The sequence below is a fragment of the Dryas octopetala genome, chromosome 1, assembly GCF_963921425.1.
Source record: "Dryas octopetala chromosome 1, drDryOcto1.1, whole genome shotgun sequence".
Lineage (NCBI taxonomy): Eukaryota > Viridiplantae > Streptophyta > Magnoliopsida > Rosales > Rosaceae > Dryas > Dryas octopetala.
Genome location: NC_141366.1, coordinates 25,694,602 through 25,709,778, shown reverse-complemented (window position 1 = coordinate 25,709,778; position 15,177 = coordinate 25,694,602).

Here is a 15,177-nt window from a genome sequence, read left to right as displayed (position 1 = left end):
TTTGATAAAACATTGGGTATGGCACACACACTTCTCTTCACCTCTTTCATTTCTGATTTTATGTCTTGGGCATTTCTAGAGAGAGTGTGTTTTTGATATACTAGTGAGGAAAAATCATTTTTCTTATGAAAATTGTTTTCTAAAAATCTGGGCTTTTGTTTCTAAAATTTGAGTAGGTCTTGAGTGTTCTTTATTTTCATCAAACACTCATATAGATTTTAGATTTTGGATTCTCCATCAACTTCTCTAAGTTTTGTAACTTGAGGGGGCTGATTTTTAAAGAATCCACACTTTCATTTCATAGCATTATCATTGGAATCCACTTGCTTGGTTGCGACCGGTGTCGTGCGTTGAAGAGCTCAAGGAGGAGTTGCCAATGACATGAATGACTGATTGCTAACTTCAAGATGTTTGCACAAGGATGCACAATAGTAAGAAGCTGCCACTTAGTATTCGGACTAGAGTAATTGAGCTTGTTATGTGATTGCTTGTATTGAAACCCTTGATAGTGGATTGCTTGGTCAACTGAAAAAGACCCCCAGTTTTTTAACCGTTAGTGGTTTTTCTGGGTGAACAATCTTGTGCCTTGTTTGTTGTTTATTTCTATTGTGTTGCTTATTATTAATCTGAAAAGGCTATCACAAGATCACACACTCTAGTTTAGCATGTTAACTTAACATTTTGAATGCTAAATGAAAGTTTGAAAATATGCTCACACACCACTTTAGTTGTTGATAGCACTGAGATGTCTACACTGATAGATCCTTTGAGTGCATAGGTTATCACTTAATCCTTGAATGTGTTTGATTTGCGTTGGCTACAAAAGTTGTATTTTGATTTACAAGTGTCAATCTGCGACTTCAGATTTAAGTCTGTTTGATTAGTCACTAAGTCATCACGTAAACAAAAATTGGGGTCCAATTACTGACTGTGATTTTAATCAAGTCAATTAGGTAAATAAATCACCTAATACAAACTTTCAATGTGGAATACAAAACTCACTATTCCCATGCTTGAAAAATTGTATATGTACGTATAAGAGGTTACCCCAATCCTTTGCTCATTTCACAATTCAAGGGCGTTCATTCCTATTTATCGAAGATGGGGAATCGTATGCATGTTCTACTAGATTAACATGAAAATGTAATGATTGATAATGGTTAGGTCATCCCATATAATTCATGGTTACTTTTAAGGTATGACTCTCATATCAATACTGAAATATATTGTAGCTCAAAAAATGTCAAGTACTTATGGATAGAGATACTCTTGATCGATGTGCAAACCAATCCTATTTGTGATGAAATAAGACAATTTGTGAATGCAAGATGAGTTTGTACACCGAAGCATTATGGAAGATATTCATATTACCATAAATCAAATATGCCCATCAATGAAGCAATTACAAAATAAATCTTTTCAATATGCAATAAGTTTGATTTTAGTTTATCTAGATTATAAGACATATCTTATCAAATGAAAGATAAATAAGTACAATATTTTATGAACATTATAGATGGTTCATTCTCAAAGAGTTTGGGCTAAAAGGAGGAACAAACTTAATTTTATTGGAGAGTTTAAACAATTTTCATCTTAATTCGCAACCTTCTCAATCATTTTAGAAAGGCCAAGACCATATGAAGGTTTAAGGACAATTGACATTGTACTGTACGTATCCCACATTCAAGAAAGCAATAGAAAGATGAGATTTGATAGAGGAAGATGGCAGTTTCATCAACATTAAAAAGATTAATTATTCATCACAATTTTGGTATATTGTGAACCAATTGGCGTCCAAACATAGTGAGACGAATTTATTCAATTTTGATTGAAGATTATCCTTCCTCGAGTAACAAAACTCATCAATAGAATCTTATGGGATTAAAACAAACTGTTGGTATAAGAAGAACATTAAAGATTTTTATTTGTCCCAAATTATAAGTGAACTTGAAACAAATTTGAAAATGCTGAGATGTATTGAAGATGAACTTTTGATAAACATTTGATGCAATAAGCATTTGGGATAAAATCAATTAATTATAAATAAGTAAAGGACTCCACCAAGCCCAATGAAGGCTAGCCACTAAAGGGAGTAGGGCCAATTAGAATTGTAGGGCTATTTGAGAAACTACAACAAAACTTTGTCATATTCTCTCAACAACAAGGTTGACCACGTTGAGATTCTTGTGCTAGCACATCCTTGAATCTCAATCTTATCTTCTTTCATGTGCGCGCTTATCTGTGTGGGTACTCTTAGAGGTCCTATGCATTTAGGGACTTTGTGAACTTTGATCTAAAAACCATTCGTTGTGGCAATCGATATGGTGAAGTAAAAGATGTGTGGTGTAATATATATGTCGTTATGGTTAGATTATGTAACAAATTAAACTAGGGCATGTCCTTATATTATTTTATATTGTTATTATAATTGATAATGTATTGATTCAATTTTTGATTTATTTTGCTACAAAATTTTGGACTTTCTAATGAAAAACTTCAAATAGAATCAGAGCTATGACATGAAAATCAAAATACATAAATATATATTTGATCAGCTATATATGCTTTACATCAAAATGCATCATGTCATATATGTATGCTTTCTATATAATCATTTTAAATGTTTGATAATTTCTATACATTCCTTTGTGTAATTATACATGAATGATATATTCTGTATTCTGGTGGCGAAAGATACTTCTATGAATATGACATGAAGTTAGAACAAATGAATGTAAAAACTGCTTTCCTCCCTGGTGATTTAAAAGAAGTCATTTACATGGCCCAAGCCCAAGGCTTTGTTGAAGTGGGTAAATAAGTCATTTTATGGATTTAAACAGTCTATAAGGTAGTGATACATGCTCCAACTCTTTTATGCTGAAGATTGGGTATAGAAGGCGTGAATCTAACTATTGTACACTCATGATTTCGAGGATGGGATGATAATCATATATATTGCTACTTTATGTAGATAATATGCTTATTTCATGTCTTAAAAGGCTCAAGACGTCATTGAGAAAAGAATTTGACATGAAGGATCTTGGGAGTACACAAAAGATCCTAAATATGGAAATTATGAGAATTAATTAAAAAGTAAAAAAGATATGGTTGTCACAAGGCAACTACATACTCAAGGTTCTTGATAAGTTCAACATGCATGTATGATACAAAGCTTGTGTCGACTCCTTTAGCTAGGTACTTCTCTTTACGTGTAAAACAAAGTCTTTTTTACATAAGATGAAGTGGAGAAGATGAATAAATTGCCTTATGAAACCACAATGAGATGTACCATGTATACAATGATGTGCATAAGTCCTAATCTACCTAAGAAATCAGTGTAATTTCAAGGTACACGGAAAATTTGGGTAAGCAACACGTGGATGCAGTGAAATGGATTCTTAGGTATTAGAAAGGCACGAAGGGTATTGGGATCTTTTTTGAGAAAAAACATGATGTAACATGTATTTCAGGTTATGAAGATTCAAATTATGTGGGAGAATCAAAGAATAGGAGATCCATGATATGTTCATAAATTCACATCCTTTTATATTTCTTTTACTTAGTTTTTGTGAGTTCATTTGATTAAAAACTTTAAATTTTATTTAGTTTTGTGTTTTTAGATTCCGAGCAATAAAATGAGAAATTTCACCATTTATTCTCCTTAATAGATTTTAACATAAATCTAATTGGAGATAGAAACTAACACCTTGAAGTTATTTCAGGTTAAATTCCGTGACATTTGAAGACTTCTAAGGTGTTCATTTTGAATTTCAAAATTAGCCCAAAACTGCACCTGAGGAGAACTGAGTTAGCTGCATTGTGTGGGGCATAAATTTTTGGTTCAAGCTTGAATTGAGGCATGTAATATATGGTTGGAAAGAAGACATCCATGAATTTCTATTGATATATAAAATGTAAATTTCTAACTTAGTTAAGGCCTCCAAATTGCTCTCCAAAGACAACTTAGAAATCTTGTCAGCAAAAAAGATAAAGTGGTCTCAAGGCATCTTTCTATTTTGGGTAATTGTCTATCACATGCTCTCTTTCCTTCCCCGTTGTTTGCCCATTCTAAGAAAAATTCAGAAACCACACTGTGAAGGCTCTAAATGAGGCAAAGAGAACATCTACCTATCTCAACATTCTTTAAGAATCATCCATTGAGGGATAAGATGAAATATTCTCATTTTTGAATTAACCAAACCTTATCCCTTCATTTCCTTTTAATCCTAGCCACATATTCTAGACATAACAACTCACCCAAACCATAAAACTCTCTCATTTTCGAGCTCCCCTCTCCACCCTCTCTAATTTCACTCATTTCATCATTCATTCCATCATCTCATCTCAAAAACACACATCTCATCTTCCATCTTCCAAAACTCTAACATTTTCTCATCTCTCTTCATCATTTCTTTTCTCCATCTTCCCTCCATCAACTCTTCCTCTCCAAAAAGTCAAACACCATCACAACACCCACCTACCATATTCACCACCATTATTGCAAGAGGAACTTAGAGGCACTTGGGACAAGAAGCTATTTTGGGCATCCTTAGAAGAGTGACACCCCTTGGGAGCTTAATTGGCTTCAACATCTAGAGTTTTTTCTTTTCCTTCTTATTTCCATTTATGTTTCAATTTGTGATGTTGTTTGTAACTTTTATGAGTAGTGAGTAGTTTCTTGATTTGGAGCTAGGGATGTAGCCCTAGCCCAACCATGTAATGACTTTGTGATTTGTGATATAAATGTTATTTTGGATATATATGCTCTTATGCTAGTTTAAAGATCATGACTTATATGTGTGAATTTACCACTTGTGCATATGAGAAATGTTGTCATGTAGAAATTGGAGATTGGTAACCTTTAGTTTTTAAAGCTTGTTGCATAAGAGCATGGTAATTTAAAAGCACCTTGGTTGGATTGTTTTAATTGCTTGGATTCCTCATCCTTAGAACTTTATGCATCTAGGGTTTGCTATGGCATTAATCTTAGATAGTTACCTATCACCTTGATTGGGATAGCTGATAACATGAAAGAGGATGTGCCCTAATTTACCTTGATCGGGGGTTAGGAGGGAATCTAATCTATCTAATTTGGCATAATCACTAATTGCATTGTTTGTTACATGTGAGGGTTAGTGTGAACCCCTAATAACCCTAAATCCTTCATCATCATTGAATTTAATTTGTACTTGAATTTGCTTGTATTTCCATTTGTTAGTTTCAAATTCTAGTGTTACGTATCATCTATCAACCAAATAACAACTCAACACTACACATTTGCACATACCATTTTGTTTAGTCTTGACTTTACATAGTACATAATAGGTTGTTTGTTAGTTTTATAACCCTAAAATCAATCTAGCTTGTGGTTGAAATCCCAATCAAATCTCTTGGGTACTGTTGTTGTCCTACCTCAACTGTAAGGTTGTCAAGTTTTAGTATGAAAATGGAAATAAGGGGTTGTCGTACCCAAGAGATTGGATTGAGATTTCAACCACAAGCTAGATTGATTTTAGGGTTATAAAACTAACAAACAACCTACTATGTACTATGCAAAGCCAAGACTAAACATAATGGTATGTGCAAATGTGTAGTGTTGAGTTGTTGTTTGGTTGATTGATGATACGTAACACTAGAATTTGAAACTAACAAATGGAAATACAAGCAAATTCAAGTACAAATTAAATTCAATGATGATGAAGGATTTGGGGTTATTAGGGGTTCACACTAACCCTCCCATGTAACAAACAATGCAATTAGTGATTATGCCAAATTAGATAGATTAGATTCCCTTCTAACCCCCAATCAAGGTAAATTAGGGCACATCCTCTTTCATGTTATCAACTATTCCAACCAAGGTGATAGATAACTACCTAAGATTAATGCCATAGCAAACCCTAGGTGCATAAAGTTCTAAGGATGAAGAATCCAAGCAATTAAAACAATCCAACCAAGGTGCTTTTAAATTACCATGCTCTTATGCAACAAGCTTTAGAAACTAAAGGTTACCAATCTCCAATTTTTATATGACAACATTTCTCATATGTACAAGTGGTAAATTCACACATACAAGTCATGATCTTTAAAATAGCATAAGAGTATATATATCCAAAATGACATTTATATCACAAAGTCATTACATGGTTGGGCTAGGGCTAGATCCCTAGCCCCAAATCAAGAAACTACTTACTAGCCATAAAAGTTACAAACAACATCACAAATTGAAACATAAATGGAAACAAGAAGGAAAAGAGAAAACTCTAGATGTTGAAGCCAAGCTCCCAAGGGGTGTCACCCCTCCAAGGATGCCCAAAATAGCTTATTGTCCCAAGTGCCTCCAAGCTCCTCTTGCAATAATGGTGGTGAATATGGTAGATGAGTGTTGTGATGGTGTTTGGCTTTTTGGAGAGGAAGAGTTGATGGAGGAAAGATGGAGAAAAGAAATGATGTAGAGAGATGAGAAAAGGATAGGGTTTTGGAAGATGGAAGATGAGATGATGAAATGGATGATGAAATGAGTGAAATTAGAGAGGATGGAGGGGGGAGCTCGAAAATGAGAGAGTGTTTTATGGTTTGGGTGAGTTGTTATGTCTAGAATATGTGGCTAGGATTAAAAGGAAATGAAGGGATAATGTTTGATTAATTCAAAAATGAGAATATTTCATCTAGCTTATCCCTCAATGGATGATCTTTAAAGGATGTTGAGATAGATAGATGTTTTCTTTGCCTCATTTAGAGCCTTCACATTGTGGTTTCTGAATTTTGCTTAGAATGGGCAAACAAAGGGGAAGGAAAGAGAGCATGTGATAGGCAATTACCCAAAATGGAAAGATGCCTTGGGACCACTTTATCTTTTTGCTGACAGGATTTCTGAGCTGTCTTTGGAGAGCAATTTGGAGGCCTTAACCAACTCAGAAATTTACGTTTTATATATCAATAGAAATCCCTGGATGTCTTCTTTCCAACCATATATTATATGCCTCAATTCAAGCTGAAACCAAAAAGTTATGCCCCACACAATGCAGCTGACTCAGTTCTCCTCGGGTGCAGTTTTGGGCTGATTTTGAAATTCATAATGAACACCTTAGAAGTCTTCAAATGTCACAAAATTTAACCTGGAATAACTTCAAGGTGTTAGCTTCTATCTCCAATTGGATTCATGTTAAAATCTATTAAGGAGAATAAATGGTGAAATTTCTCATTTTATTGCTCGGAATCTAAAAACACAAAACTAAATGAAATTTAAAGCTTTTAATCAAATGAACTCACAAAAACTAAGTAAGAGAAATATAAAAGGATATGAATTTATGAACATATCAGGTACGACAACCCCTACTTCGATTTCCATATTAAAACTTGACAACCTTGCTTTTGAGGTAGAATAACAACAATCCACCACAAGAAACGTCACCACAAGATACGTCTTCACTTGTGGTGGGAGACTAATCAGTGGGAAATCTATGCTCCAATCGGTTAGTGCATTGAGGAGGAGTACATGGCATTGACAAAGGCTTATAAGGAAACAATATGCCTGAATGGTTAGCTAAAGAGTTCAGTATAGAACAAAGTTCTATGGTGATAAGGTTTGACAGAAAAAATTCAATAGGATTAGCAAAGATTCAAAGAACTAATGTTGTTGCTTTCCTAGAGCAATTTAATTAACCTTTTTCCAGCTCTAAGTTAACTCGCAAGTGCACAAATCGCGGAATAACAAATCTTGCAAATACGAGGTCGATCTCTCAAGGAATTGTATTAATATTTTGATTACTAACTCAATTAAATCCAATTAAATCAAACACAACTCACACACACAATTAGATGGTTTTTGGATTGGTTTTTAAGTCTAGACTAAACTAACAATTAAGTAAACAATAGCAAACTAAATTGATTTAGATAAAAATAATAATAAAGAATCACTAGGGTTTCAAAATCCACCACTAGCATACCATTTACTATACTATGGATACAAGAAATTAAAGACAAAACACATTGATAAAGTTTGTCTACCAAAAGGCTTTAATTATTTCCCTTCTAGCAATTGTTCTTATTCCCTAAGGTTTGATTATGCCCTAGTTAGTTAACTAAACATATTCCCTAAGGCTTGATTATACTTAGGGCTGTTAGCCATGCAAGAGTCATTAACCTTTGTAAGAATGACAAACACATAGAGTATAGACCCACCTTAATGTAACATATGAGCATCTATGATCTCTTTCCTCGTGAATATGTTCTTAGGATATTTACTTGTTGCCAATCGAAATTAGGGATATTAGGATATTAGCTCTTTAAACTAATTTCGTATTGAGTCTAACACCATTAGTTTTTTTTTTTAATAGCTAAAGCCCATATTCAAAAGTCTACGCCACGTAAGATAACAATAATCCATGAGTTTCCTATTATTTACAAGTTTTGCCATTATGTAATTAATGTTGATTTCAAATTTCTCTCTCCCACAAATTACTAAACTATAAGGAATTATTAAATTACTCATATTTAAATATAGAAAGTAATAGATATGTGAGTTTTTTTTATTATAGATATGTGCATTTTTTTATTGGAGATATTTGAGTTTTTATGTTGTAGGTTTTTTTTTTTTGTATGTTGGAGGTGTAGTAGCTAATGTAGGTTCCTTAGCTAATGTAGGTTCCTTATTGAATATGATAACGTAAGTTCTTATTGAATAATTCATGCAAGTTCCTTAGTTTTTTTGTTTTTTATACAAGTGTTTGTTCCTTTGTTGTTGTAGGTTATTTACTTGTTTATAGTGTAGGTTCATTATATTCCTTGAACTTTTATAGTGTAGGTGTGTTGAAGTATATATATTCCGTAGGTTTCTATTTATTGTATAATATATTCTAATTTTATTAATGTAGGTTGTTTAATTCGAAGTTTATGAAAAATTCATATTTGAAATAAATAAAATAAAAGTCCAAATAATGAATTATGAGCATTAAAAACACCAAAAATTTAGGAAGTAATCACAAAAGTTACCAACAATAAATAGTGAAATAATAGTTTGACATAAGGTTGAGGGCATAAAAGAAATTTACAATATCTGAATTTTAAAAAACGCTGACTAGGAAATATATATATGGAAAGTAGGTGAGTTAGCAACTAGTCAAAGAGATTAAGGCATGAAAAAAAAAATGTGAGTTTTAATGAAAGAAATATAAATTTGTAGGGGATTTTCCTAATTGTCTATTGAAATTATCATCCTTCTGAGCTTATTTAATTTCACAACAAAATCTTAATGCACGCAACCAAAGGTGATTAGTCAAAGATGCAAAATAAATATAATCAATTTAAATAGAGATCCAAGATTTATCAACACATTATGTAATTAAAAACTCAATCATCCATAGTAATAGTAAATAGCATAACTAGGACATCATCCTAGCCCTAGCTAGAAGTTTAGCTACACATAAAGAAAGTAAAAACAAAAGAAAACATAATTAAAAACTAGAAAAATCGATGGAAGAGAGAAGGAGAAGCCACGACAGCAAGGTGGAGGTGGCTCCACCCTTGGGCAACGACTTGGGGTTACAACAAAGATGATCTTCTTCTATTCTAGGGTTTTGGAAAAGATAAGATAAGGGTTGGAGACTTGCGTGAAAAATAAAGGATAGGGTAGCTAGGGTTTTGCGGCAAAGAGAGAGAAGAGAGTGTGTGGAGAGAGCGACCAGTTGTGAAGTATGTAGGTCTATTTATAAGGAACCTTTGGGCTGAGGTTTATCTTATTCTTCAATGTGAGATTCAGTTGTTTCCTTGAAAACTAGGGAAAATAAATGGGCTTGGGTAGCAAAAGATGCGGCAAGCATTGGGCCCTGGCCTATTTTGGGTGAAACTCTCTTTTGTGTTCGCGGAACTGCTGCGTTACCTCCATTAAAACGGTCATATCTTGAGCTAGACAACTCAAAATAGAGATCCGTAAAATTCCCTATGAAGATAATATCCGTATCTTTCCAACCATATATGGTATGCCATCTAGTTAGATCTGTATAGGTACATGATTGCCTTTAAATTTTACTGTTCAAATTTCCAGGGTTTTGACTTCCTTTCAAGTTAAAGACTCCTTATGATTTTTGACTGAATCTTCCAAGATTTTTTTTCCAAATTAGGATTTCAGCATAAAGAAAGTCTTCTAAGGCAAGGAATAGGCGCATGGGCTTCCTCTTCGAGCTCCTTTAGTGTCGACTTTGGGCTCCCCTCCTTATAGGCTTGAGATAGGCCCATGACCTTGGTCTTCTTGGCCTAGGGTTGTGCGCATGACCCATGATGCATGGCTTGCAAGTGAGGTCCATGTCATGTGATAATGTGGTATGGTTGACCATTGACTTAGACCTTTGACTTTTGACTTTGACCAAAAGTGAACCTTGACAAAAAAGATTCCTCCAAAGATTCTGTCTAATATTTTCCAAATATTTTGTCTAATATTCTCCAAAGATTCTTTCAAAATTCTAAATTCTTCTTGAAAATTCCCTCAAGATTCTTTTTTCCATTATTTTCCATTTTTGGTCTCAATTTGCCCTAATATACTTCTTTTCTTTCTTTGCATGCAAATTACCTTCAAAACACTAAAACAAACCAAAATACACAAAAATGCCAAGTTCTAGCATTCTAGGAGTGAGAGTTAGTATGTAAAATCGATGCAAATTGGACACTCAACACACCCCAAAACTTAGAATTTGCTAGTCTTCGAGCAAAGAAAACAAAACAAAAGACTCAAAATTGACTCAACACCAATTTCCAACAATTGATTTCATGTACATGGCTAATAAGGACATACTCAAGAAGGGCATATATATAATTCATTCTGCTAATTCTAATAATGCTCCAACAACTTACGTTACTCTGCTATTGTGCAAACCAACCATCCTTAACATAAACCTAAATATTAGATAAAAAAAGAATAAATCATCATACATAAGAAAGATTTAACTCCAATCTTTACCATGGTATACTCTAAGAAATAAAGCACTTGAGAATTGGGTTGATTTTGTGCACTCAAAAGTATATGTGAGAGAAGTTATGTAATCAAAAGCAAATAGCTCACATATTAGCATGAAACAAAGGCACATTTGAAAGAAAATAATGATCTCATGAAATGAATATCAAAATACTTGAAATAAAATCAATAACCATATGCTCCCCTCTCATCTACACTCCACATTAAGAACTACACCTCGCCTAAGATCAAATAAGGCTTTTAACAAAGGTTGTAATGAAGGCTTAGGTTATGATATGATATTGAAAGAAATAGATAAGGAAAGGGCTACAAACCTTGTAATTGCAAATCAAAACACACTTAGAGTGTAACACCCGGAACCTCGGGCCAAATAAACATACTGAAACATTGTCATTTAAACCCATTTTCAAAAAATTGAGTCATGTACTTAACATAATAAATAAATACATATAATAAAACAGAGTGCGAGCCCAAAAACATTTATGTAAAATCACTTTCTAAAATCGGTTTAAATCAAATTAAAATGGGTCCCACTGCCTCATCTTCTCCTCACTGCCTCCTCAGCCTGCTTAACCTGCAAAACACAAATAACCACACCACACCATATCCATGGTACACGGAGTCATTCAAACAAACAACCTAGTAACCTCACTAGAGCTCGTATGAGTGAAATGACGTAAACAAATAACCTCAATAATTTATTCAATGTCCATACTCAATAATAATTCACAATAATTAATCACATGGCCTCAAAATATTTTTCATCAATTATCACAATTTACAATCCACAATATATTCACAATAATACCAAGTCATAAATAATTAATCCTCATAAGTTCATAATTTCTCAATCACATAATATTTCATTCACCAATAATTCAACTGTCAAGAAAATCATAATTCCTCATATTCACATCAAATCTCACCAATAATAATAATAATCATTCATATCCTAATTAATAACCTCAATGCATAATCACTATCATTTCCATCCTCAAAGATTCAAGCCTAGATTTTACCAAGTCCTAACAAACAATGCAATACAAGCACACAATACAAATAATCATCTATCTAATTTCACTCACATCGCTCTTTGAAATCCCTCAATTTTAAAAACCATATAACAAATCCATTTCAAAATTTCTTTGATAACCCACGATCATGCTTACAGTATATTAAAAACATATGAACATGAAAATACTTCAAATCCTCATAATGCCCAATGCATAAAAAACTCGTAAAATAATAAATGTATAAGAACCTCAAAATATGTTATGCAGTAACAAAAAGAAACTCATTCTATATATAAATCTTGTAAATAATTAATTTAAGCGGAAAACTTTCATCTCAAACACCCTCGATATACTGAAAATTAATAAAACTGTTCAGTCGAAACTGCCATACTTAAAATCTTTGTTCATGTAAAATTATATCTTACAATACTCCATAAACTGAAAACACTCACCACAACAGTACCCGAAAACTGCAGATAATACCCTGGCCACAATCTCGCACACGGGCAGGCTTATACTCTAGCCACAATCTCGTACGGAGAGGTCACTTCACACGAGCAGGCTCATATCCTGGCCACAATCCTGTGCATTTTACATAGGCAGGCTCGTCCGATCAGTACGTGTATTTACACAACAGTTTTAAAATACTCTTTAAATCTCTACTTACTTTGGAGATAAATGAATAACCCTTTTCTTTCCTTTTCAACACTTTCCTTAATAATCCAAACCCCAAACTGTCATTTCTCATATCACGACGTCATAATCAACATAAATATTCAAAGAAATGAACATCCAAAAGCTTGTTGAAATATTTCTTAATCGTCTAAAATATAAATTCCAAGATAAGGGAAATCGAACTATACGAATGGTTATTTAAGCAAACTTAAGATTTAAAACTCAAATCGATTTCAAATTAAATCAAGGAGACCAAAATCACATGGTAAAACATAATTTAATAAAAATCAAAGTCCACTCATAGTTTACTCCGAGCTATGCCGAAATCTTTTCGAAATTGATTCATACTCACAACCCCTCACTTGTTTTGCCACTCAAATCATACTAATACTTCCTCAAAAATTAATTTGATCATTCTGTATAATAATTGTCTAATCATCATTCATTTACCTAAACAATAAACATTTCTTCTCTAATTTAGCAATTATTCTCATAGCATCTCTAAAATTCCTAATTAATTCTTTAGCCTCAAATCATTGTCAATTCATTCTCATGATTCAAATCATACACTTTACCTCCTCTAACAAGTAACAACAAACACACAAAATGATAAATTCACTAAAGTACTCTACATTACAATATGATAAATTTCACTCACAGTGCAACCACGTGAAATGACCGAAATGCCCTTCACAGCGTCATTTCTCGGATATCAAATCCGACAGCATAACGACATCGGGAATGAGATTTCCCGAGCCTATGTACCAAAAAGACCTAGAAAGGTTCCTGGGACCTCAATTGAGCGGAATCGGGTCAAACAACCATTAACCCACTGCCAAAAATGGTGGTTCTGATGGTGGCAGCGGCACAAACCATTTTGGACTTCCCGAGCTCATTGCTCCATCGTGGAGCATCGTATAGACGAACGGGGACCATGGCTAGACTCACCGTGACGAGGGGAACAAAGCCCAGTGGGTCCTGCCATCCAATTTCTGCCGGAATAGTGAGATCGCGATGGTGCAGCCACAACTTTGGTGGCTTGCTACGCTGTCGTGGGATCCGAGACCACCAATAAAAAGGTATCGTCTATAGCTTTCCAAAGCCACCAAGAACGCCTGAATCGGTGGTCGGGAGCGAGAGTTATAGCTGGTCAAAGTTTTGTCAAGAGGAGAGGAGGAGAGAGAAGAGAGAATTCGGGAAGAGAGAGAGAATGCACGGGAGGGAGAGAGAAATGAACAGAGAGGTTTCTGACTTTTTGGGTTTAAAAACTCACTTTTGTATAAATTAAGGGTCAAAATGGGCTAATTAACAAGGGATAAAAACACAAAAGTTTGGCTTTTTGGCTCTAGGTAACACAAACAAGGCCTAATATCATCTCCTAGATTCCATGTAGTTATAAAAATGCTTTGACTAGAATAAGAAAAAGTTCTAGCTCATTGATTCATAAAGTGTAGATTTCAAGTAATTGATCAAAAGAAATTAATACTGAGATCGTACAACAACTTAAATGACAATAAAGGATTAGAGTAAGTGTAAAAACACTCGAGAATTGAAGAACAAGACTCAAAAGCTCACTTGAGTCATATAAGTCTACTCTAAAATGCATACGAATCACTAGTCATGCAAATCATAACTCAAGTTTATGAAAACAAGATATAATCATATGGAATTGCAAAATAAGATATGAAACAAAAATAGAGAAAGAAGAACAAATAACACATATACAATGCTAAACATGCTCTTAAAAGCTATAAACAATCATACCACTTGTTGGGGACTTTTAAAAGACTTGAAAGATTTTTTCTTCTTCTTTTTTTCTAAAAAAACAAAGAAAATGCTCCAGAGGACTGGACCTCCAGAGACCGTGGCTCATTTTAGCAACATGGAGGACCGGACCTCCATAACCAATGGTTCTTTCTAGTTGCACCGAGGACCGGACCTCTGGGCCAAAAATTTGAAATTTTTTGGTTTTTTTTTTCCAAACCTTAATACTTAGAAACTGTACAAAAGCTATCCCCCCAAACTTAAATGAAACATTGTCCCCAATGGTTAAAAAAACGAAATCATGCAATGAACATACAAGCATGGGAGAAATTAAAATAAGCAAGTAAAACATGCAAAAAGCAGGGGTAGGACTCCCCTTTGACGCGATTAGGTCGATAAGCACACACTCATCCCCCAAACTTATTCTCTTCCATCACTTGGGTTACCTCCCAAGAAGCGCTAAATTTTACGTCTTCAGCTAGACAACCAAGGTGTTAGATTTCCACCTCTTAAGCATCAAAGTTGGTCTCTGGGTAATGCTTTAGATGATGCCCGTTCAATTTAAAAATTGATTCATTCTTCGGATTCTTAATCTCAACAGTTCCAAAAGGGAATACCTGAACAACTTCAAAAGGCCCCATCCATCTTGAGCGAAGCTTCCCTGGAAAGAGACGTAATCGTGTGTTATAGAGCAACACTTTGTCGCCCACATGGAATTCTTTTGGGAGCAACTTCTTGTCATGATATTTCTTTGTTCCT